This window comes from Chenopodium album, chromosome 22 (genome assembly GCF_948465745.1).
Source record: "Chenopodium album chromosome 22, dcCheAlbu1.1, whole genome shotgun sequence".
NCBI classification, from domain to species: domain Eukaryota; kingdom Viridiplantae; phylum Streptophyta; class Magnoliopsida; order Caryophyllales; family Amaranthaceae; genus Chenopodium; species Chenopodium album.
Genome location: NC_137855.1, coordinates 35,550,375 through 35,576,974, shown reverse-complemented (window position 1 = coordinate 35,576,974; position 26,600 = coordinate 35,550,375). Strand labels below are relative to the sequence as shown.

Here is a 26,600-nt window from a genome sequence, read left to right as displayed (position 1 = left end):
AACTTTTCAAATACAAAAACAAATTCCATGAATTGTCTAAAAGAAATTAAAGAGCTTGTTACAAACCCGCGTGTACCGTATATCCATGAATGATTGTACGGTATACCTGGGTGTATATAGCAAATTCTACGTAAATTGTTTTTGCATATATACATTTTCTATAATAAAATTGATATTCGAATATACCCCTGATCAACCAGTTTACTTTCTAATTTTCCAGATTAAAGTCCTTAAAAATATGACCCTTTTTTTCAACAATTGATATTAACAAATCCTATAACAATCTATGATCAAACCTGGAGTTTTTTTAGTTGATATCCATCAATAATTCCAGTGAACGTACATGATCCACGGCCGGGCCGACGGCGCAACCAAGTCCACCAGGATCAGTATGTATGATTTTCCCCTGACTTTGATCTGTATATGTTTCTGCATTTAGTTGCAGTATTCTGTTTAAATCTGAACTTTATGATTTTTATAGCTAACACAAAAATTTCTGCTAGATGTTACTTTACTCAAAGTTGGTACAACATTATATACACTGTAAAACAAACAATGTTTCCTACCTCTAATCTGAAAAGTAAAATAAAATTACATGTTATGAATGATGAACAAACTAGATTTCTTTTATATTATGAGGCCGTTGACATCATCGAAAGGCGGCTCGGCGTAGGCTGAAAGTTCCGCCACCGTAACGTGAGCCGTCTCGGTGGCGGAGATAACGCTCTTCTTATCAACATCTCTTTCATCATTTGTTGTTTTCTCAACTTGTCTCCATAAGAGTAATCTTGAGTACCATAATATAATAATGCCAACCCTTTTGATGAAGGAGTTGATGTGGGTCCTTGTGATCCTCCTTTCGAGGCCGCGGCGGCCGGTATATTTCTTCTCTTGATCCTCATTTGTACTCCTCCACCAGTTGCAGCAACTGGTGGCTTTGATAGCAGCCTAGATTTGTGTTGCATATTCTCTCAAAGTTGTGTTTGTTGTTTTGGTTTTGGTTTGTTGTTGTTGAGTTGTTGGTTTTTCTTTTGGTCTTGTTGGGGTGCTTTATATATGAGTCTATGTTTGATTTTGATTTTTCAATTCTTTAATAATTGATTTATTTTATTTTATTTTATTTTTGGTTGAGAAATTGTGTATGTAAGGCATGCTAATTGCAAAAGGACTAAGTCATGAAATAGGAAGACTTTGAAATAGATTTGAATGCAATTAAAGTTGGGATATTTTAGATTTGTAGCTTGTTTGACAGGTAAGAATCCACTTGCTATTTTACATTTGGAAGTTTTCAACACCTAATTGAAGAAGCCACTAGATTTGACGGATATTAGAAGAATGAGATTCAACATATTTTTTACTCCATACTCCTTAATTACTCCGTACTCTTTTCTACGAGTATTAAGATAGGGAGATGCGTCTAATTTGACCTGAACTTTGTATAAGTCAACTTGGCTCAACTTTCAACTAAATAGGCTAGATGCCTAGATTAGTCGAAACAGAATTATGGAAAGTTTAATTGAATCTAATGAAAGTTAATCATGCATCTTTTAATTCAAATTTTGTTCAACTTACTTCAAATACTCTATAATTTCAAATAAAACAGATTATTACATATTTACCGTCAGATATTAGCAAATATAAATTCAATTGGAATGATTAAATTGAAGTACATAAAATGATAAAACATTATGAAATACTAAAGTGAGTACAAATTTTTGCTAATGGTCCACCAACCATGCCTACCATGGTCCATGGTACATGGGATGGTACATGAAAGTATACAGCTACAGAGTAATGAAATTCAGATATTTCTCCACTTTTGACTTTATTATTAAGTTATTAATTTATTAATTTTTCCGTTTGTGGAAAATAGCTGTCTAGTTTAAGTTAGTTGTCAGAAAATCTTAGGCAGGTGATTTTAATTAGTTAAGATTGTACAGTATTTAATTGTACCGATTATTGGATTAGAAGACTCCAAAAGAGTAACACGGAGTTTGGTAGTGGTCTAGCCCGCATTACTCCCTCCGTGTTTTAATAAATGTTAACACTTATCAAATTCGGCCGTGTTTTAATAAGTATTACATTTTTTTTTTTTTTTTTGGGTAAAACTATATTAAAATATTATATCTCCCTTTTCTTCAAAAAAAAAAAAAAATATTATATCTCCCTCTTCTTATGGTCCCCACCCAAATTCACTACTACTTTTTTCACTGTATATTTCCTCTCACATTCATTACATAACTTTCTATTGATTAGGGTAGCTAACGCGCGTAATGCGCGCTGTAACTAGTCATTTTCGAAAATCTTCTTCCCCTGGTGGCTACATAATGAAGAAATATAAGATAAAACTTGTAGACAATTACATCATATCTATATGAGTATAGAGGTAAACACCCATTTTGAAGGTTTAATTGTCTTCACATTGTTTATAAGTGTTTTCTCATACTTTTTAAAAGGTAGGGAAATAGTTTTTTTGTATGGCCACACAACAGTTTAGTTTGCCTAAGATCATGCATACAAAGGGTGAAATCAGTGGGTATTTTTTTAATTATTACTTCGTATTTATTTCATTTTATACTTCCTCCACTTTTTTTCATTTACAACGTTTAAAGATTTTATGCTTATCAATACATTTTTTAAAATTTAAATATCTTAAGTTGTGTTATAGTCAAGATTATAAAAAGCTTATATTTTGGGGCGATCAAATTTAACAAAATCTCACGTGATTATATTTTTATTTTCCAACTCAATAGGGTCAATTCTATTCAGCTTCAGTTCAGTTCGGTTCAACTCTAATCAGTTCAGTTCAGTTCGGTTCCTAATTTCCTTCTTTCATAGACAAATCATTTCAATTCAATTCAGTTTAGTTCAGCTCCAATTAGTTCAGTTCAATTATTCTATAAATCAGAACAGGCCCTAAATCATTAAAGATGATCCAAGAAGTGTGATTATAGTGTTTAGTTGAGATATCACAATTATCATCACTCATGCTTGTATTTAAGCCTGAAAGCAGCAAAAAAAAAAAATAAAAAAAAAATAAAAAAAAAAAAATCATTATTATTGGTAATATTTTAACCTCTTTTATAATGATATTACTTTTTTTGAGGGAATGCTAAGAGCTCAATTGACACGTAATTTTAGAAAATGCTCCGTTAATTTGTAATCAATATATTACTTAAGAAAATAATGAATCATTGCATGAATCAACAAATTAAATTAAGACGAATGACATATATAAGATAGCGAAAGAAATTAGGACGGAGTATATTAAGTTATTGAGTTGATTAATTAATCACACACCTTGATTAAAGTGGGTGTAACTACATAAGACTACATTAAAAATAAAAATTATAATAATAATATTATGTATGATGAGGCATATCGTGAGCGTTACTTAAGGTTTGAAGTAGTGGTGTGGTGTAGATATATAGTCCAAGCAAATAAAATGAAGGCTGAAAGCTGGTTCCAGGTAAGAGGAGCATACAAATAAGATGCCCACATTTCCAGCAACTAAAAATGGTGACCCCATCACATTTGCTACAGTTTCATATTTTATGGGCCCATTTCGCCATTTTGTGTCTTTCACTTCATATAGTGGTTGGCAACTGGACTTTGCCAACGCATGCTCTCATTATCATCTCCGTCCCGTCTAATTAACAATTACCATTCTAATCCATACACGTGTCGTCGATGTTTAAAATGTAACTATTCACCTGATTTTTTACTTATCTGAACTTGTTGGAACTTAATTGTACTTAGCCGAATTTATTAGATCTGAAATAATTGAACTTATTTTCCTTACTGTCATAATGTTTCCTTTAAGTTAAAGGACTAACTAAACTAAAATAACGAGTTCTGTCAGAGAAATAGTTTTTTTTTTTTATATTCTATCACACCCTCTAACATAAGCTAGAATCTTTTGAATCTGAAATGTGGATACAGTATGAGACTTCCACAATTCACTTGAAAGTAAAGCTTAGAGTTCAATTATGTGATTGATTTTTCTACTCTATCACCTTTCTAATTTAATTATTTTTTTCATGAGTCGGATTAAAATTAAAAGTCAAAGCAGGATAAAAAAAAATGAAATACTTGATTAAATTCATATTTTATTTCATTTTGTTATGAGTTAGTGAAGTGCTTAGAAAAGCACATACTCAAATTTTATTTTTAAATTCATACTCTATAATTTGAAATTTAATAGTACCTCCGTTTCTTTTTAGTTGACACGTATTCCTTTTTATTTTTAGTTGACATGTTTCCTTTTTGGATAAATTTTTTACCTTGCATTTACAAGCTACCTCACTTGTTTTTTCATTCTCTATCACTCTCTCTCCTCTCCTTAATATATGTGCCTAAATCAAACGCGTCAACTAAATAGAAACGGAGGAAGTATAGGCTTACACAGTTACACCCACTTTAATCAACTCGATCTAAAAACTTTTCGGGACAATTTTAAAATGTCGAGTATATTATGTCACGACTTACATAATTGTAAGGCCAAGTTGCCCGAGATTTTGGTTGACAAAATTCCATCCCACACAATCATGGAATATTGTAAACTTGTAATTATTTGTGGTTTAATGCTATAGAGAAATTTAAAACAATAATAACTTGAAAAATGAGTCAAGTTATTGTGTACATAAACGACTTGTATTGAATAAAAATTAATCCTAATTAAACTGTGTAACATTCTGCATTACATTTGTTTCTTTTCCTTCAGTATTAGTTGTCGCATTCTCGGATCAACTTTGCATTCTCAGATTATCTAAAATTAACCTTGTACTCATATTTGACATGTTTATACAACATTCCTTTTATACCATTTAAATAAAATAAAAAAAAAATGATGGTTAGCGATGGCAATGTTGGATGGTGATTGTGGTAGAATGGTAGATTGATGGTGTCTAGTAATTATTATAAGTCAATTTTCCTTTCAAAAGTCGGGGAAAAATAAGTCACTAAGCTATATGCCGTAGAATTTAAAGTCTCATATCCCTTTAGTTTGTCCACAATTGGTTTTGCATGATATATACTTACTCTGTTCTTATAATATATATATATATATATATATATATATATATATATACACATTTCTTTAGTCACGTTTGTCACTGCACAAATTAAATCATTAATATCTTTAATTATTGATAAGCAAAAATTATGAAAAGTTGATATTAATAAAACATACATTGTGACGAATTTAACAAGATCCCACTTGACTATATTTTTCTTTAGATATAAATCACAAAACATGATCAAAGGAAGGTGTGTGAATAGTGCTAAAGTCAAAACTTGTCAACTACGAGTAATAAAAAAACGGAGTTAGTAGGTGTTATCTGATGCAATACAATAATATACTACATGTACTTGATTCGATTAAAAGAATCTCAAACCAACAAGACATGGTATGAATAAACTCGTAGAGTAGTCGATAAGACAAATTTGTCACATTAGAAAATTATCCTAATTTTTAATGTAAAATTTTGTTTGGGTGAATCAAAATTGACATGTAATCAAACATAAATACCACTTTTTTTTTTTTTACACTTGTAGGCACGTAAATTTTATATAAGTGCCACATTGGATATTATACGGGTCAAAGTCAAAGTATTGACTCATATTTATTTGACTTTAATTAGAATTAATTATTTTGGGCCAAATAACTTAAATTAGCCCATTTTAATAAGTGTTATATTATTGTCAAGCCCAACTCCAATGTATACATCTAACCCTAACCCTAGGGGTGTCTTTACCCTATATATAGAAGCTCTCTATTTGATTTGAAAGGGAGGAAATCAAATAGAAAGAAAAACAAGGAGATCAAAATATAGAGAAAGCCTCTCAATTACTCAAAACCTCTCCAGATAAAACCTCTCAAAATAAATTCTCTCAAATACTCTAAACCTCTTCAAAGAAATCCTCTCAAAACCTAGAAGAAGAACAACAAGCATTCAACGTGCCGTTCTACTCTAGAAGATCACCCGTGGAAGAGATCAAGCCTCGACGGCCCTCAACACGAAGGAAAGAAGAAATTCAAACCATCAAGAACATCAGTTCAACCTCTACATCAATTCATCGATCGAGATCAAGCCTCGACGGCCCTTGTTCGAAAATCAAGTCAATTTGTGAATTACGTCAAATTCATAGTGGAGATCGAATCAGAGGATCAAATTAGAGATTGTACACAAAATTATCAAATTAATAAAATTTACAATTTGTTACATTTATTTTGAGTCTATATTTTACAGATTTAAAACTTGTGTTTACAACACCTTAATTAGCATCTCTATTTCAAAGATGCCACTGCATTTTTCGGTCATATTTTCATTTCATGAGAAATCCGCCATTAAAAAGATAAGTTGAAAAGAAGGCCCACTACATTTTGCCCGATAACTAAACAAGCGAGCATTACACAAACAACTTGCGAAAAAAACTTGCTCAAAGCTTGTTTATTAAGCAATTAACAAACTTGCGCAAAAATTTATAGCTCATTTACTAAACAAGCATTACTCAATTAGTTTCTAGTTTGATTCATTAATGTTTGCATAATTTACGAGTTTTTTTTTTTTTTTCTTTTGTCACTCTTTAATGCTTACTCTGTTTTGTATTAGTTGACATATTTTATTTAGATAGGTTTGTCAACGCATGCTTTTAAATGTAAATATCTTTAGTTACGTATTAGCAAAGAATATGAAATTTTGATATTTGGAAAATAGACATTGAGATGAATCTAACAAGATCTCACATGACTATGTACTTATCTAACACTAAATCATAAAACGAAATCAAAGTAGGTGATGTGAATAGTACACAAAGTCAAAACGTGTCAGCTAAAAAAACGGAGATAGTAGCTCGTTAATAACTCAAAAAGTTTTTGTTTGTATTGATGGAATAACATAAGGTGATACTATTAATGTTTAATCAATATTGGTAGAAATGGATTAATTTGGGTTTACTTTAGGTTGACACAATTTCATGTTCTAAATGGTTCAGATTAAATATTTTACGGATTGTAAATGCTTCAGGCAAGTTCAAACAATTATGTCTATGCGGAATTTTCTCGGCTTAGAACAAACCAATCGTAAACTTTTCAGTTAACTAATCGCAAGAGGTAAATCAAACAGTTCGGGTATAACAAATTACGAGTTGAAACTAGTTGGTTCATTATCTGATATAAGTCATATATAGTTCAACAAATTTCTAATTTGTTTGATTTCGGGTTGAATCTAATAGGATTGGATTGGTTTTCAATTCTCAATTGGTTGGCGTAACCTATTCGGTTCCCGACAGATTAAATGGGTAAAGAAGGGTTTCATGATTTCTTTGGGACTAAAAATTTAATGCGCTAGTGATCACCCTATGTCCTATGATACTAAGGGTATGTTTTGATTTACTGAACTAAGTTGAGCTGAACTGAACAGAACTGATTGGAGCTGAACTGAATAGATATGAACTAAACTGAACTGAATAGAGCTGAAATAAATATTTTGTAAGAGAAGGAAATTAGGTGTTGAACTAAACTGAACTGAACTAATTGGAGCTAAACTGAATCGAACTGAACTAATTGAAGTTGAATTGAACCGAACTGAACTAATGAAGTTGAACTGAAATTAAGCTGAAGATAACAGATTCTAAATTGTGATCCACTCATTAATCACAATAGGTGCATTTATTCAAAACTTCTTTTACATAACTAAATTTTATGGGCCTAAATTTATGATCCAATAGAAATAAAAGCAAATAAGGGGATAATAATGGGCCAAGTCAGCTTTACAGTCGAAAGTGGGAACATGAAATGAAATTGAGAATAAGAATAATCTTTAAAGCCTCATAAATTACGAGTAGTAGTTAGGGTTGGGCTGCGGACCAAATCCCAAGTACATATTATTACGACAGCTGCAGCTTTTTATGGACTTGACTTTTTGCCAATTATTCCTTCAATTCGTTTTGTTGTGTACTTGTCAGTACTACCTCAATCTCTCTCTCTCTCTCTCTCTCTTTTTTTTTTTTTTTTTTTTTTCCTGAAAAACTCAATCTTTAGCTTTTGAATTTTGATCCATTACATTTTTTTTTGTTTCATTTTAATTAATAGGGTGGACAAGAATAGACTGACATGTGAATATTTCGAATTCGATTGATTAAAGTTTGATTCGAAAATACTTTGTTTGGTAATGATTTAGCCTTGAACTTACTCCGTAAATTAGTTGTTTGAATAAATATTAATTCAAATTTAAATTATTATAAACTATTTCGTACATTGTAGTGTTTAGATTACTGAATTAAGGCAATTTGGCAATGCCTTAAATAACAATGATACATTTAGTTCATGAGCCAATCATTTTTAAATTTGATTTTTTGTTTGCAAAAGATAACATTGAAAAACAATTCTTACAAAGACCACGGTTACAAGAATATGAGAATATTTAACATGACTTGCCTAAGTAATACCTTTGTAGTGCGAGACAACGAGTATAACTGCAAAAGTATTTAATGGTGCTTATTGTTAAAACGTACTCCATATAACCATATTAAATCAAGCTAAATCTTGAATTTGATTAAATTTCCATAATTTTTAAGCATAGTTCAATTCAAACAAGATTTTTTTGTTTAAGACATGCTCAAACCCAGTAAATTGGAACAAAATGAGCTAATTGAAGGTAGGCTATAAGTTAGTTCAGCTTGTGGTCAATCACTCAATCTTAACAGAAGGTTTTGTGTGAGACTGGTCTCACGTGAGTCCAGTCTACACGGCAACAAATATACAACAACAATAACAACACAACGCAACAACCTGCACGGCTGCACCACCATTGTTGGCTTGTTGTTATCACCCACCACCGTCACAAACGACAACCAAACATAGCCAGCACAGCAAACCTAGCCACAGAGCCACTGCACGATTTCTCCTCTCTCGCTTCCATGCCTCCGACGCATCGTCGCCGTCCCACCACCACCAAAATCAATGAAAACCTTCCAAATTTACCGTCGACAGCCAAAACTAACCACGGCAAGCCCGCAAATCAATTTGAAAGATGATGATGATGGACGAGAGAGAAAGGCATATGGGGGGTTTCGGAAGTGATGCTGCAACAAACTAGGGTTGCTACTGTCATTGATTATTTGAGATAGGAATTGAGGAGTTGTGATTGCCGTTCGATTTGATTTTCACCATGGACGATGGTGATGATGATCGATGTGTTTGGATAAAATGTGAAGCAGAACAATATTTTTACCAGTCAGGTAATGTTTAGGAATTGTATTTTGTATATCAGGTATAAGAATATTTTAGTCAGGTATTAGAGATTTTTTGTCAGGAATTACAAAATTTTAGTCCGGATAAAAATTTGTCTATTCCTGATAAAAATATTCCCGACTATAATATACTAATTCCTGACTATAATATTTTTATGTTTCTAACCTGATAAAAATTATTATATTCCACTAGGCGAAAATATCATTTGCCCACCGGTTCAAAACCCCCCTATGCCACCGGTTTTGAACCGGTGGTCATTTGGGGGGTGGCAATAAACTGAAGCAAGGCCACCGGTTCAAAACCGGTGGCAAAAACTAGTATTACCGGTGGCAATAACCCTTGGCGGTTTTTTTGGTCAGGTTTATTGGCACCAGTTCCTGTTCAAAACCGGTGCCAATAATGGCCAAAAAAAATAAAAATAATTTTTTTTTTTTTTTTTGCATTTTTTTCACTTAAATTTGATATATAAACACTAACATATACATAAACTTACATATTTTTATAAAAAAATGATGTAATATTATAATTTTTGTCCAAAAAAATAAAATAAAATACAAGGTTACAAACAAAGTGGCTGCACAGTAGCAACACAGAACCAGATTACCATAGAGCAGATTAGCAGCAGCGAGAGTCGAACAGCAGTAGCGTAGAGCTTAGCAGCAGCATCAGGAGCATAGAAGCAGTAGCGTAGAAGCATGCAGCAGCAGCCTTGTGATGCGAGGCAGCAGCAGCAGCAGCAGCAGCAGCATCAGCATAGAAGCATGTAGCAGCAGCTTCTGCCGCCTTGTGAGGCACTGATGCAAAGCTCTCTGTATCAAGCCACACTGTCCTTGAAAGTTCCCCTAGATGTGAATTCAAAATCCTGTGAAATAATTCAAGTAAATTATGCCTCATTAAAGAGTCACGTCGCGGGGGCGGCGGACTTCCAACTTAATATTATACAATATTATACAAACGAAACAAACCATAGATCACATGAACAGTACATCAATGTAGCATTGTCATTTAAAAGAAAATTATAAAAACGATTGTAGCTCCCCTCTGCAAGTTGCCAGAGAATGATCGAATTTAAAAAAATAAAAAATAAAAAATGCAACTTGCCCAGCACTAGTAGAATATCTTGGGTAGCAAAAGACAGTATCTCATACCTAATCACACTCTTCCTTTAAAAAATCAAGCAAATCCATCCTGGCAACTACATCAAGATCGACAGTAACCTCATCCAACAAGAGAACCTGCAGCATACCAAAAGTTCCAATCAAACATGAAGCCATATGATTATAAAAAATTAAATGATTAGTATAGAAGAAAAAGAATATAGGAGGAAAATAATGGTCATACAAGAGGCTATAAAAGCGGAAATAATGATTAGTATAGAAGAAAATAATGATTAGTATAGAAGAAAAAGAATATAGAAGGGAAGCTGGAGTGCGAGACAGAAGGCGGAAATAAACATAATTGTAAGAGTCAGGATACCTTGAAGGGATGAAGAAGACCCCTGCAGATTTGGACTCGTCTTCGCTGACCATCAGACACTTTATGCATTCTCCATTGTAAGTCAATATCAAGCAACTCAACTAATTTCTCTCTTCTATCAGGATCAGTGCCTTCAACTGCAGTAGAAAAAGGAATAGGTTTACAGCCTGAACACAGAATGCAAGCGCCGCTAAGGTGCTGTTACTAGTTCTTATTTAGGGTACAAGCTTTATGAAGCTATTTTTAATGCAATGGAAGAGATTTTGTTCCCAGTTAACTATTTCTGCATATTTGGATGATGTATCCATTTGATCAATTAAACCAGTCCATTTTGCGAACTAAGGTAAACTCCTCTCATACGCTAACCCACCCGGGAGTTCAAACTTAAGACATCAAGATTGAATGAAGCAAGGAGTTTGCACCACTAGACCATGCCAAAGCTTGAGATCAATATTACTCAATGTACCCCATATAATAAGGGTCAGTGTCCCAATATCTGATACAACTTACAATTTTTTTAAGGGTGTTTTAGGTGCCACTCGTTTAATGTTAATTTAAGTAATTCCTCTCTTTTAACCTCCTCAAGGGAGTTTGATAATAACCAAAGTATAAAGAATGGGGTCTTTCGGTCATGTGCCATTAGGGTATGTAAGAATTACATACGACTATACGAGTAGCAATGAACCAGTAGTAAAAAAATTAGGAATAATTATTTAAGGCAGAGGGTAACTAATAACTAATCATAGTAGCTTAAATTCCTACGAGTAAATGATGGTTCCAGTACTCCATAATTACTCCGTAGAAGGCAAGGAAAGAAAGATCCAAGATATAAAGAATAAGAAGTACACATGCATCGGTTTTCTTATCATTACAGTCCTTATCACAAAATTCTTCAGTTTACATACATTATACAATTTCTTATAACCCCCTCCTGAGAGCTTTGCTTAGCCTTCCACCCCTTAACCCTCTGAAGAAAAAAAATTGTATTATGGATTGAACCGTAAAATGTTTCTACACTTCACTGGCCTTACTCTCACCAAAAACAAAATAAAACAAAACAAAAAAAGAAATCTGAGTCTTTCCACAGTGGTTAGAAACCAGTTTTGTAAGTTCAGAAATTCAGGATCATTGATTTAAAAGATAGAAGATGACAGGGGAAAGGGTTTTTTTGTGGGTGCAATGCAAGGAGGGGCAAATATGTCATGGCAGGAAAAGAATAATTCAAATCATTCAAACGTAAGTCACAAGGTATCAACATACTAAGAAAAGGTATGCACTGATCATCATATGCTATAATTCAAGGACCACCAGGTACACAAAATTTTGCACCAAAATTGCCTTACGCAATAAGCATTACACTCTAGGATAAGCATGAAGATGTAGATTCAACATAGCAATTGGGACACCAATATGCCACTAGCCCTTGAAGACTTGAGGCCTCCGAACAATAAGCACATTAGGATACAATTACTCTATTCATACAACTACAAATTGGAGTAACACACTTAACAAAGAGGCACCACGAATAGAGCAACCACCAACTACAAGGTTACACTTAAACATACAGTAAAATTAACAACATCAAAATATTACAGTCACGTCGGGGGGGCTTCCAACTTAATATTATACAATATTATACAAATTTTTACAAACGAAACAAACCACAGATCACATGAACAATACATCAATGTAGCATTGTCATTTAAAAGAAAATTATACAATATTATACAATCATTAATTATGTACTACGCATTTACGAGCCAATTCAATATGTATGAACACTATATCAAATGTGAAATTATAATAAGGGATTAAGGGAACAATGGGACAGCCTTACATAGTACACAAATACACAAGAGTCTACCTGATTCCGGGACCCTGACGTCTGAAGGTCTGGTGCCCCAGCCTGAGGAGAAGTATCAGTTACATTTTCTCCTTGTGATGGTACCTAAAATCAGCACAATTTCATGACGACATTATTACATTTATAAACTTGACATTTGAAGTTGATCATACAAATATTGTAATAAATCCCATTTAAAAATTTTGAAAATCAAGGGTATTCCAAATTCACAATTTTCTTTTTATAGATTATCAATACATTAACACAAGAAGGGTTCTTGGTATTACAATCGAAACATGTCTGTCACACATTAACACAACAACCTAATCAATTCAAACCAAAACAAATCAGAATTCCAGGAAATTGAAGCCCAATCTGAACCAGATCCTAACCCTAAAAACAGAATTCAGCAACCAAAAAAAAAAAAACAAAATTGAAAAAAATACAAGTACCTTATTCTCAGATTTAAGCAGAGGACTCAAGAAGAGATAGAGAAATGGAGTGGGCTGGCGAATCGCCACCACAGTCACCATAATCACCTTGGTGCCGTGAAGAGAACAACATGTTCATCAACCTCATCACAACATAACCCCAACTAACCTACAGTATGCACAAATCACACAAAGCTAAATTCAGTTCAAAAATAAACTAAATCTTCCTTCCAAAGGACAATGACAACATAAAAGACTTGTACTGGTGAATTGAAGATACTTTTAAAAGTGTAACTATCTGTTACTTGTCATCCTCAATACTTGAGTAAAAATCAAAGAAACAGAAAAGCAGCAAATAGCAGTAGTCTTTCTAAAGAAGCCTCTAAGTAACAATCATTTAGTCAAGACTTCAACGCTGACTTTCAAGCTAGTGATGTGACAACTCAATCTAGACAAAAAAAACTATCACCATGACAACTCATTCATAATTACACTCTTCATAAAACAGTACAATTAACAATAATAACTATACTCCAGGATATAAAAAAAAAACCAAATTAATATAATCTCAAGTCAAAAAAAGATAGATCACAGCTTAGAATACTTCAAGAATTAAAACATCATATCCAACAAATTCCAGCCATATTGTGACTCACATTAGAGCTGGTGTCCACATTGATATCAGCTGTGACATTGTTGTTTTTCACCTGAGTACTCACATCACCAAAAAACAGTTCACCTTTCATTGTTCCAGTTGAAGTAATAGCCTGCAAAAAACACATAAAATCTTTAATATTAGTAATGAAAGGTTGAATTTCACACTACGCGAATAACGCAATGACATGCATCACCAGCAGCAGCATCACAATTACTATACTATTAGCATTAGCTAGCAAATTATCGAAGTAATTGCAAAACACATCAATTGCAAAATATACACAATGCAAGCAAACAGTGGAAGCATATCGGCATATAACCAATAGAACTCTATAAACCGACAAAATAATCACGAAACTAGCAAATTAATCACGAAATCATCAAATCTGACTAATATTCTATAACAATATTTATAAGCTAATCCAAATATTACACCACAATCACAAAATTGAAGAGCATTATAGCTTAAAATTGAACAGTAATAACAAATTTCAGACAAAAAAGTGGAAAAAAAAAAGTAAATAAAAATCAGAAACCCTAGATCTCAAATCGAAGAGCACATACCTTCGTGAAGAATTCCACCACATCTGCAAAGATCTGGCACCAGTAAATAAATAGACCGTCAATTACGATGGTGGCGACAACATTCACCACCGCCGACATCATCCTCAAATCCTGAATTCCCCAGTAGTGCTGCCAAGAGACGAGTGAAAGAAAGAAAGAGTGGAGCGCGGCGGTAGATGGAGCAAGAGGAGGCAAGTGAAGAGAGAGAAAGGAGGGTTTGAGCAGAGAGAAGAGACGGAGAAATCTTCTCAGAGAGAAGAGAGAAGAAGAGAGAAGAAGAGAGGAGAGAAGGATAGCTAAGCTAATAGAGATGAGGCGCGTTTTTTTTTTTTAACAAAATCACCGGTTCAAAACCGGTGGCCTTTACCATTTATGCCACCGGTTCGGTTTGAACCGGTGACAATTTAAATATATATAATCCCGCCCATTTTTTAAGCCACCGGTTTTTGAAAACCGGTGGCCATTGAGCGGTGTCTTTTTGTATTTTTCTACTAGTGTTCCTGATGAAAAATACTCTATTCTTGATGAAAACTACTCAATTTCTGATGAAACGTACTCTATTCCTGACTATAATTTAATAATTCCTGATAAATTTGATAATTAATTATTTATTCCTGATGAAAAGTACTCTATTCCTGATGAAAAGTGTTCTATTCCTGATGAAAAGTACTCTATTCCTGATAAAAAAATACTTTATTCCCAACTATAATATATCAATTCCTGACTATAATATCTCTACTCTGATAATTGACCGGACTCATGTGAGTCCGTTCTACACAATACTTTTCCCAATCCTAATAGAAGAATGAATGTCTCATTTCTTAGTTTAGTTGACCATATTGACCCCATAAAAATGTCAATCATGAAATGGTCTTCACAGTATCTCCTATATACTTTGTACAAGTATTTTACATGTAAGACATCAACAAAATTATACTCGGATATTTACTCAATACAACTGTTTATAAAATGGAATAAAATAATATTTAGGGGCAAGGAAGTACTAAGCTATCAATGTCATAATTTAATTATTATAGTAGACGTCGACTATATATCAACATAGATACATATATCTACTCATTGCATGTATTATTAGACAATTAAAAAACATTAGTTGTTGATGTTAATGATATGTTGGATCCCCATCTCTTAAAGACTATTAATTGTGGGTATAAACCATGTCTTATCCTCAAATCTAATCTAGATAATTGTGGGCCGTGTAATCCATGTCCTATCCCCATAAATGGTCATTACATAATGCATTATATGCACGGTCTCTAACATGACAATTTATGTCTCATCTTTATAATTAAACACTTTGTATAAAATATTGATATATAAAACACATGTTTTGATAATTGATATAAAACTAGCTAATAAATCACACACATCATAATTATGTTATACTCGTATATAATTCACCAAATATGATCAATGTTGTGCTAATTTGCCCGTGATTGACAAGAGACCAAAAAAAAAAAAAAAGCAACATATTATACAACTTAACCTATATATATATACAAAGACATTTCATCTTTGTTAACATTTTGTAAGGTGCATTTAGAAGTCCTTAAATTCTACTCGTACATTTCACGTCAAATGAAACATCTCTCATTCTCATGGTATCCCTATGGTAGCATGGTCTAATAAAATCTTTAATTCACTCAAGAAAATATCATAAATAGGCTTTCGAATAGTTTGACGGGTTTTGTTGTATTTGAAAGAGAGGTTTATTTGTAGGCTTGTAGACGTATAGAAAATTAGGGTGTTTGTATATTGTTTTCTATTTAATTATAAATACACTTGAAAAGGGTCATATTTATAAAGGAGTAGAGTTTATTGAGCTTGAGAGTCACACTACAAGTGTTTGATCGTGGAAGCAGCGATGAGGTAGACATACTTGCAGCAGTGCACAAGCTTGAATGGGTGATTACACGGCCAAAATGTTAAGTGTAATTAAATTTAGGAAATTTTGACTTTTATCACCTTCAAATAACGATTTTATTGAATTTACCACCTCCAAAAAAAAAAAGATTTACTTTACCACCTCATAAAAAAATTAAACATCAGTTTTACCACCTAATCCTAACTCCGGTGACGGAAAACGTCTGTGGGCCCACCATAACGACTAGTTTTTGAAATTATCCCCAAATTCTCTCGATTTTCCTTCTATCTAAACCTAATTTCTTCATTTCTACATCAAATTCGTGAAGTTTTAAGTTTTTTTTTGCGATTTTTTTACAAATCCTTAATTTGGATGATCCTTAACAATCCCACATCCTCAAATTATCAAATTATTGAAGATTGTACTCGGCCCTGAATCAATTGAATGGTTCGACGATAAACAGCAAAAAGGTAAGCAAATTTCATGAATTCTGTTGTAATTTTTTGCAATTGTTTGCGTGATTATGTTGCAATTGCTAAGTATAATTGAAATTGCACGTTTTGTGTTATTAATTCAACCCCAATTTCATTATAAATAATTAGGGTTCATGTAAGTGTAAATTAATTTGGAGGTTTTTGATATTTCAATTGGGCAGTAAAATTAGGGTTAGATTATGGTAATTGTGTTCAATACAATTAATTTCAATGCTTTTGTTAATGAATTTCAGAGGGGAATGTATTCTTTTAGCATATCACCTTCAAAGAAGAAAAAATACCAATGTGGAGTTCCAATGGCAAGGATTACTCCAATGGCAAGACTTTTTACAGAGAGAAAGATGAAAAATCAATGAAGAGAGAAGATATTACAGAGGAGAGAGAAGAAATTGGAGAGGAGAGAAGAAATTGAAGAGGAGGAAGGTGATTAATTAAATAAGGAAGGTGAGAAAGGGAGGAGAGAGAGGGAAATCGTGAATCAAAACATTAAATTTGGAGGGAAGTGACAGTTTGTGGGCCCTACAGGCGTTTTCAGTCATCGGAGTCCTGATTAGGTGGTAAAACTGAATTTTATTTTTTTTATGAGGTGGTAAAGTAAATCTTTTTTTTTTTGGAGGTGGTAAATTCAATAAAGTCGTTATTTGAAGGTGGTAAAAATCAAAATTTCCTTAAATTTATCCTTAGTTTTTTTTTTTTTTTTTTTTTTTTTTTTTTTTTTTTTTTTTTGCCAAACTGAAATTATTTTTGTTGAAATAAAATTATATTTATTGAATTGAAATTAATTTTACTGATTCATTATTCCTTATCATACATCTTCCGTAAAGTTATTGATTTTTATTGAACTGAAATTTTTTTGTACCAAGGCCCTGTTCTTTTCACCTTAAAAAAATAATATTAAGTAAATCTGTAAAAATAATTTCAGTTCAATAAAAATAAGTTCAATTCAGCAAAATTCGGTTTTCTTAAAGAAGAATCATAATAGAAAATTAGTTTAAATAATATTAGTTCAGCAAAAATAATTTTAGTTCAGTAAAATTAATTTAAGTTCGGTAAAAATAATTTAAGTTCAGCAAATATAATTTTGTTTCAATTAAATAATTTCAATTCAGCAAAAATAAGGTGAAGTGAACGGGGCCTTAATATTAATTTTTTTAAGGTGAAAGGATCTAAGAAGGATTAACTTTAATTTAGACAATATAAACATGATTTCAAAAATCAAAAGTTTATACCAATAACATCGATGATGTAAACCTATTTGTGTAGATGATATAGAAAACTATATTGTCTATGATTTGTTATCGTAAATATATTGTGTTTTACATTTGTATTATTCTTTCTACTTTAAGTATCATTTAACTTATTGAAGCTAAATCTATTTTTAATTAAATGTCAATTTACAACTTATATGAATTAAGACAATTTAAAGAATACCAAAAAAAAAATAAAAAAAAATAAAAAAAATCAACTTTAAATACAGAGATCTTTTTAACCCCTAGAAAAACTCGAACATAATTGTATGGATTCTTAGCGAGAGGTTGTTATATACACTTGGGTGTACCGTACACCGATGAGTATTTTTTCTTATTTGATGATTGTTTCTCAACTTATCATCAAATGAAGAGCAAAATTAACCTTAGGTTAGTTGGGTGTACGGTACACCTGGGTGTATATAACAAATTCTAGATCTTAGCTACTAGTAGCAAATCTATACTAATACATTAAAAGGCGTTCCTAAAAACGTCCACGTGTCATGTAAACCCTCCTCACTACGCCACGTCACCTACTCAACCATTCATTACGCCACGTGGCTCCCCTTCCATCTGTTTTTCATTCCATGTCATGCACTCATCAAAATTAAAAAATGGTTCTTTACAAGAATTGAACCCACAACCTCCAATTTTAGAACTCGGCATCTTACCACCAAGCTAAGTGATTTTTTATGTAATGTTTTGAATACTAAATTTTAATATCTAACAAATGACAATATAAACAACAAATTTAGTTACAAGAAAACTAAATCATACATAACAACGTATATTAGTGTTCAATCCCATGTAATAATCCGGGGCATCGCCCGGGCACAAAAACTTGTTAATTAATTATGCAGCAGTGATCTGACAAGTGGACAAACGAGGTGCCGTATTTTGATATACAAGTATAGCTATGATAATAATACAAATATACATGGATTGTTGGATTTTTAATGATGTTCTTTGAGTAATATTTATTGGTGAATCATACCATGCTTGGTCCTTAGTACTTTGACTTTTATCACCAATACCAATTAATCGAGTCTTTTCCTCTTTTATCTAATTTTGTACTATTACTTTCACTTTGTGATGAGATATATATAAGTGATAAACTAGGTAAAATGATAGCACCTCTAGTAAACGAGTCAAATTGCACTTGTTAACAACTTTAACGTTTATGGAATCAAGATTAATGGTCATAAAAATAAAAAAAATTACGTATATAACCCTATTTATAATCTATGATGTAGTCACATACGTATAGCATACGTATTTCTAGACCTTTTAAAAACCTAACACCTGTTAAAAAAAATTCTAATATTATCAAATAATACAAGGCTATGAAAAAAGCTTCCCCCACAAGAGGAGGTGAAAGAAAAAAGAAAAAAGGAAAAAATTAGTGCATTTCATTTAATGAAAATGAATTACTATAATAAGAAATAAATGATGCGAAAAATGATAAAGTTGATTTGTACATTTTCCCAGGAAAGGAAGGTGATTAAAGTCGAATTAATTGTGTGGTTTTAGGATAATGATTCCTTGGTTTATGATAGTGAGATGGACCCACCTATATATAGTCAGCAAAGGGTAAAGCCAATTGTCTTGGTTGTTGTCAACTTGTATGATCTCTTTGGTCATGGAATATACTTAAAGCTATGTCTTATCAAGTTCATCCTAGCTAATAAAATTGAAAAGGACTTGCATACCTTACATAAATATCCTCATTGGAAATTTAAATCGACTTTTCAGATGAAGTACAGACGGTTTAAACGACTAATAATAAGACAAAGAAGCGCAATGAAACCTACTTTTAGTATTAGCATAATTTCAAACCCTTTCAAAGTAAATATTTTATAACTAAGAATTAAAGAATCAAGTAAAATAAATATCTTGAATCTCACGTAAATATCTACTCGTAAAATACAAATATATCATGTCTTTCTTAAATTAAAAATACAAATCGCCACCATTTTAATTTTACATGCATTAGCAAACACATAAATAAGTAAATTTGATTATTAGTTTCTCAAACTGCCAGTAATGAAAAGGTGAGAGTACATAACAAGATTTAATTTTTAGCATTAGTCAAACATGTGGTCAATATAAGCATATATTAATTAATATAAAAATCAAACTGTTACGATCGATATTCAGATAACGAAAAAAGTTTTTTTTTTTTTTTTTTTCTTTTTCTAAGGTGGCACATGTAGATGTAGAGGGAGGACTGGGTGGTAGGGATAAAAGCAAAGGCAATGCTAATTAATTACTCGTGGTTAGATATTTGTAGATTAAAGGCCGTCAACTTTCATGAGTTAATCAGAACATATTCTAACACAAAAGGGAGGATAAAGCAATTTTGCTTCCTAAAGATGTGATTTGGTTGGAGATCAAATTATCCTACGTGTTGGTTTTACAGTTAGTTATGGCCACTAAAATATGTGGTAGACTGCCTGGTTTATATTATTCATTTATTTTTTGTAATTCATAAACTTTTTTTTTTTTTTTTTTTTTTTTTTTTTTTTTTTTGCATGGTAAGTTCATGGTTGATATAACATCAACCTTATTTAGTCATTCCCCACCCCCTACCCCTTGGGTGAGAATCGATCCTTGCTAGTCCCTACCTCTCAACTAGTACTAGGATCTCCTTTTCGACGGAGATTTATTCTATCCGTTCCAATTTAATTGGCATCATTTGTTTAGAGGTCATTCTAAATTTATTGACGCTTTCTGATTTGATTATGAATTCACACACTAAAAATTTGACAGTTGTCGATAGCATGTTGAGGATGATGCTCAGTGGGAAAATCATTTATTTTTAAAAAATCATGATATATTTTTACACAATGAAAATTCGACAGTTGTCAATTACACATTCAGTATGCTGTTTAAATTAGGGGTGAAGTTATTTATGTATTAGAATTAATTTTCTATTTTCAATGTTGGTATGATTTATGATTAATAATGGACTTAGTTTTTGTTTTATTAGCTCGGGTGAAGAGGAGACTTCAACATTTAATTAATTTAATAAATTTAGAAAGTGGTAAGCTAATATTAAGCAATCTAATTTTGAAATGTAATGTGACATACTTCCTTTGTTTTCTTGGATGAACTTTACACTTTCAACATTCTCAATAAATATCTTCCACCATTAATATTTCCTATGGAGTATCAATCAAAAAATTTATAAATGTTGACATTTTAAATGTATAAATCAAGATGAATTGAATTTAATTTACAAGACCTTACATGACATCAATCATTTTTCCTCACAAAAAAATTAACCAAAAACAGAGATTGTATAGTCATATTGTGTGTGAATAGTATAAGTTCCTCATCTTTAAAAATATGGAGAATAATGTATCATTTATGAAAGAAGACCAAGTGTATTCCTTTCTTATGTACCTTTAAAGATATATGCTAAAATTAAGGTTAATTGTTAGCAAAAAAACAAATAAAAGTTTCAATTTCTTAAACTTCAAATCTTCAATAGATGTAACCCTTCAAGGTTATTGCATTCTCTTTAATAAATAATCGTATCAAATCTTGAATTAGTACCATTCTTTCAAAAGTCTTCAAGTAACATCCTAGCTCTTCACAATCACTTAATGATTCGTCGTATCTTTTCCAACAAAGATAAACCATATACTAGTATATCATGTTCCTTTCAAACAAAAAACCTTATTTAAAATGTTTATGCATGAGCCTTTTTTTTTTTTTTTTTTTTTTTTCTAAGTGATTTGTTGCTAAATTTATATAAAATTCATGGACAATCTACAAACAATGTGTTAATTAGCATACTAAGTAAATTACTGTACTTTATAATGAACTTCCAATCATTTCAAGGTTGAACACATTGATGAGAATTAAGTCATTGTTATGTATAATTATAGATTTAATTATATTTGATTAAAAAGTTTGATGTCTTTTATGGGGGAGGAAGCATCCGGCCAGATTCATATTCTATTATTAAGCATAATAATTAGTCCAATGATATACAAGCTACTCTATTTTGGTATGAAAAAAATAGTGGCTGTCTTCCATTGTTAGCTTATAGCCCCTTTTTTTATTTATGGAGTATTTATTTATTTATATTTTTATTTTGTAAATAGTACTCTCTTCATTTTACTCCTATCTATGTATAAAGAAAAATAGTTAGTGAAAATAAGCTTTATTTTATTAATATAAAATGGAGGTAGTAAAATTGTCACTTTACTTAATTAATAAATGAAGTAATATTAATTGCATATCAAAGTATGTAAAATCAATTTTAATTTCATATCAAACCTTTTTTAAAATTTACTCCGTATTATTTTAAAGTCAGTTAACATGATATAAATGTTCTTTTTTTTTTTTTTTTTTGACATAAATGTTCTCATTAATGTATTACAAAGTATCAACCCTTATATTTTGCTTGCTTGTTTGTCTAAATATTCATAGTTTGCTAATGAATTTTCTACAATGTTAGTATAAATTTGAAATTTTATATATGACTAAAACACACATTGACTTAATTAATTTTTATAATTGTAATATATAGCTTCTTATATATGTATTCATTGGCTATGTTATCATTCCCTATTGTTGAATTGACCACCAAAATAATTTTAAAAGTTTAATCACAATTCATGTATGTACGAGGCCTTTTGTTTCTATTTGGTTCACATAAAATCAAAAAGGATAATGATGTAAATAGATAGCCAGTATCACGATATAAAAAGTAAAGGTTAGTAAATATTTTCCATAACATATTTTTTAATAGCAAGTGGCCGCGAAGGCTAAGGCAGGTGATCGACAACACTTTTCTTCTCTTTCTCCTTTTATCTTTTTATTTTGAAAATTTATGCATATAAATCCTAGTACAGAATCTATAAGTACTTTGAAGGGAATGAGTTGTTGTCTAAGCATTTGCTAGCAAATGTAAGATTTTGAGGAGATATGTAAATAATGTGCATGGTATATACATAAATGGAAAGGAATAAAACATGACAAAGAATGATAAAATAAATGAGACATATACTGATGGATTCTTTGAATTCCCACTATGTACTAAAAGTATCAAGTATGACATTTGAGGCTAAATTCGCTGTTCAATTTTGATTTTTAAAGTACAATCTACTATCTACTCCTATGTACTATTGTGTGATGAAGAAAGATATCAACTTTTCCCCACAAATAACTTAAAATATTACATTAGACTACAAAGTTTAACAAAAAACAAGCTAAGAGTTACGTGCTTAGGAGTTTACTTCATCGGCTTATCCGTTAATGGTTTTTTAACAATTGCACTATGTGTATGTAGGGAGGATAATTATGGTACACCCGATTATACAATACGTATGATACAACGACAACCTCACTTGTTTTAATCAATTGGTTTTGGTTGTAACATACGTATGGTACTATTAGTTGTATTAGTATTTTTCATCAAATCTGTTTAAACGCGATTGATTGGATGTGATATAAGATAATTTGCATTTTTCTTCTCCAATCCTAATCAGATTAATTTTTTTACGACAAGGAATATGATCTGACCTGGCCTTGATCAAATTTCCATCCGATTTTTTTGATCCAGTATTTGTGAGCCGAGGGTCAGAAAGATACTCTTAGGAGATTGTAGCCTCGTAGGACAACCTTTATACGGACATGAAGTATATAATCGTTGTAAGGGTATAAAATCTTTGTCATTGTCAATACTTCAATTCTTAAAGGGAAGATACATTAATTTTTGTCAGTTTTTGATGAACAACATAAATATCTTGATGAATAGAAGATAGCTGTAAATAAAATAAAATAAAATTAAATTAAGTGATGTGATTATGAGTACCATTATAAATGGATACGTTCATTCTGTTTTGTTACTTTCATAAAATAGTCAAAGATAAGGCCTTAATTACGATTCTTGACACATACAATAAAACTAATGGATATCATTAATCATCCATCGTCAATTCTCAGCTCGACACCTGTTGTCATTCGACAAAACTAATGAAGGCATGAAAGCTGTTCATGCAATTTTATGTAATTAGTTGAGTTATTTTTATTATACCCCAAAAATAACTATATTCCTCCCATTTGTACTTTGACGTTGAACCTTTTGGTATATGAAGTACGTACTCCGTGTTACAACTTACAAGTAGTATACTACCTTCGATTTTTTTTTTAGTTGTAACTTTAGAATATTTTCTCTTAAATATTACCCAAAGTTGCAACTAAAAAAAAAAAAAAAAATCGAAGGTAGTATTATATCATCTCCTTTTATTCCATTTTGTTTATCTTATTTGTATATTTCTCATAATTTCGATTGTACACATTTGAAAATTGATACCAGTATGCTCTAATGGACTAATACACATATAAAAGATTCATTTAAGATTAAATTTTTGACGCTATACATCGAGACTTATCCAACAATATTTCCCACATAATTACATGAATATGCTTATTAATTAATTTGTACTCCGTAATAGTTATCAAAGACTCTGTAATAATAAGGAATTAAAAAAAAAAAAAGTATGAGTCTATATTTTCTTTTAATTACAAAACTGATATTTGTCCAAGTAAATTTATTGATAAAAATAGTACAAGTATTTTAAAAATACGTTTAAATTATTAATCAAAATTTTAAATGACAGTTATGATTATACAGAGTAAAAATTTAAAAATGATTAATTATTAATCTTGAGAGAAGAGAAAATTATAGGATCTAGGTTATTTTGTACAATGCTTAAATCTATAAATTGCACAAAATGATATTTTCATCTCATCTTGCAACATCATTTTATACTTTTGTAGCTTATACTAAAAATTCTTTTATAGCTTACTACAAGTCTATAAAACTGTTGAGAATAATAGTTTATAGCTTTGTCTTTCTTGTTTTTTTTAATCTATTTGGAATATATTCATTTCAATTTGTATTTTGTACATATCAACTTATTGGATTGATTCTAATTTTTGCAAACACATAACTAATGATAGCATTTGAAGTTTCCATTATTACTTTTGTTAAATTCAACTTATTGGATCGAGTCTAATTACACATAATTAAAGATATTTACTTTGAAGTTTGCACTGAAAATTTTGAATTGCAAAAAGAAAATAGATTAAACAAAAAAAAAAAAAACAAAGGAATAATAATTAGGTTGTATTTTGTTCAAAAGAAACCTTATGACTAATTTTAATTTTATATAGAAATCTTTATATACCAAAGATTTGATCTTTTTCCCTTTTTATCTAGTTCCTTCCTAGAAGATAAGATAGAAAAGGGAAATGTGAAATAGAGGGAAGAGATGGATAGATGAAGATATGATGAAGACGATGCATGGAGGTGAGGGATAAGAAGCAAAATGGATCATTCTTTCTTTCAAAATCAAAATTTTCTCAACCAAAGAAATTAAGAAAATTATAGTCACCCCCTTACAAAGCAAACAAAGGAAATTGAAAAGCTACTTGTTTAGAAAGTAACTTTCCTCCCAACCAAACAAAACCTTAAACTCGTACTTCATTTCAAGAAAATATACAAGAAATGATAATAAAGTGATGATAATTCAATATTCACATGTATCATTATTCACGATGGGACAACAAGATATTAATTAAATTACCACGTAGAAATATAAAATTAGTTTAGTGAAGATCATATGCATCGAAAGTATGGGTTTCAAATTTTCTATTGGACACATTTGTTGCCTAATTGCATTGGTCATTAACATTAATAGTTAGTATTATCTTTAATTTATCGACATCATCTTTAATCATCCTAATATGACTTTATGGTACAAAGTGTACATATAGATAGAAATAAGATTCTTACCTTTCTAGGGTTTCCGAAGGGCTAAAGTTTCCCATGATTGAGAGGCCAAAGCTAGGTTGGTTTTCAATCACAAGAACCAAATATAAGGCAAATTGGTGCTTTCTAACATTCCATGTATCTTCTCAAGCTTAGAATAGGCTGAATATATAATTCTTGATCAAAATAATAAGCTAAGCTCAAGAGTATAGCTCAAGAAATCAAAGTGTTAATGGGTACAATAATCACACATGCAACAACAACTTAGCTCTAAAAACCCATCATTTGCTATAGAATAAAATTTTAATTACTTATTCAATTCAAAACTAACTGAAAATTATTTTGTATGTATGTTTTTAAAACGGAAGAAACAAATTCAAATAGAAAATAGATTTCGAATTCAATCATAAACTTATTCATAGTAAAAATAAATAAATAAATAAACCTTAATTAGAGTAGAAAAGTGGATTTAAGAAATGTAAGTTTAATTTACATCCAATCAAAGACATCCTAATAAGTTAGCATGCAAAAACTTTCAATAAATAATGAACAAAGACTAAAAAGTGTAATTAATTTAAAAGAAATTACAAGAGTGTAAATAAAATGTAAAATAAATTGGTTTTCCAAAAAAAATAAAATAAAAATAAATTATAATCATTTAACGATACAAAGAAATATTATATACGAAGTATGACTTTTATATGTGTGATATCAAAATTTTATTCATTTAAACACTTTTGGAGTAATAAAGATACTACCAAAAATTAGTAAATGATAAATAAAATTAAATATATAAAATGTTACCTTTAATAATTGATGATAAAATTGTTAATATGTGAGAGAAAATCTTTAAAAGGGACTAAAAAACTTGTTAAGTGCTGCATGATGAGACGATGCTTGCACCCAATACCATTTCAAGAAATCTGAATTGGAATTTGCATAAAACAACAACTCACAT

At 30.8% G+C, this 26,600-nt stretch overlaps 1 long non-coding RNA gene across 1 annotated transcript; it reads right to left on the bottom strand.

Moving 5' to 3' along the window:
* Positions 1-10,749: 10,749 nt before the first annotated feature.
* On the bottom strand, positions 10,750-14,453 carry LOC145606057 (uncharacterized). Its single transcript, XR_014105202.1, has 4 exons — positions 14,228-14,453; positions 13,028-13,773; positions 12,597-12,680; positions 10,750-10,869 (listed from the first exon to the last, which is right to left on the bottom strand). It is a non-coding gene; the product is annotated as an uncharacterized LOC145606057 (long non-coding RNA).
* Positions 14,454-26,600: the final 12,147 nt, after the last annotated feature.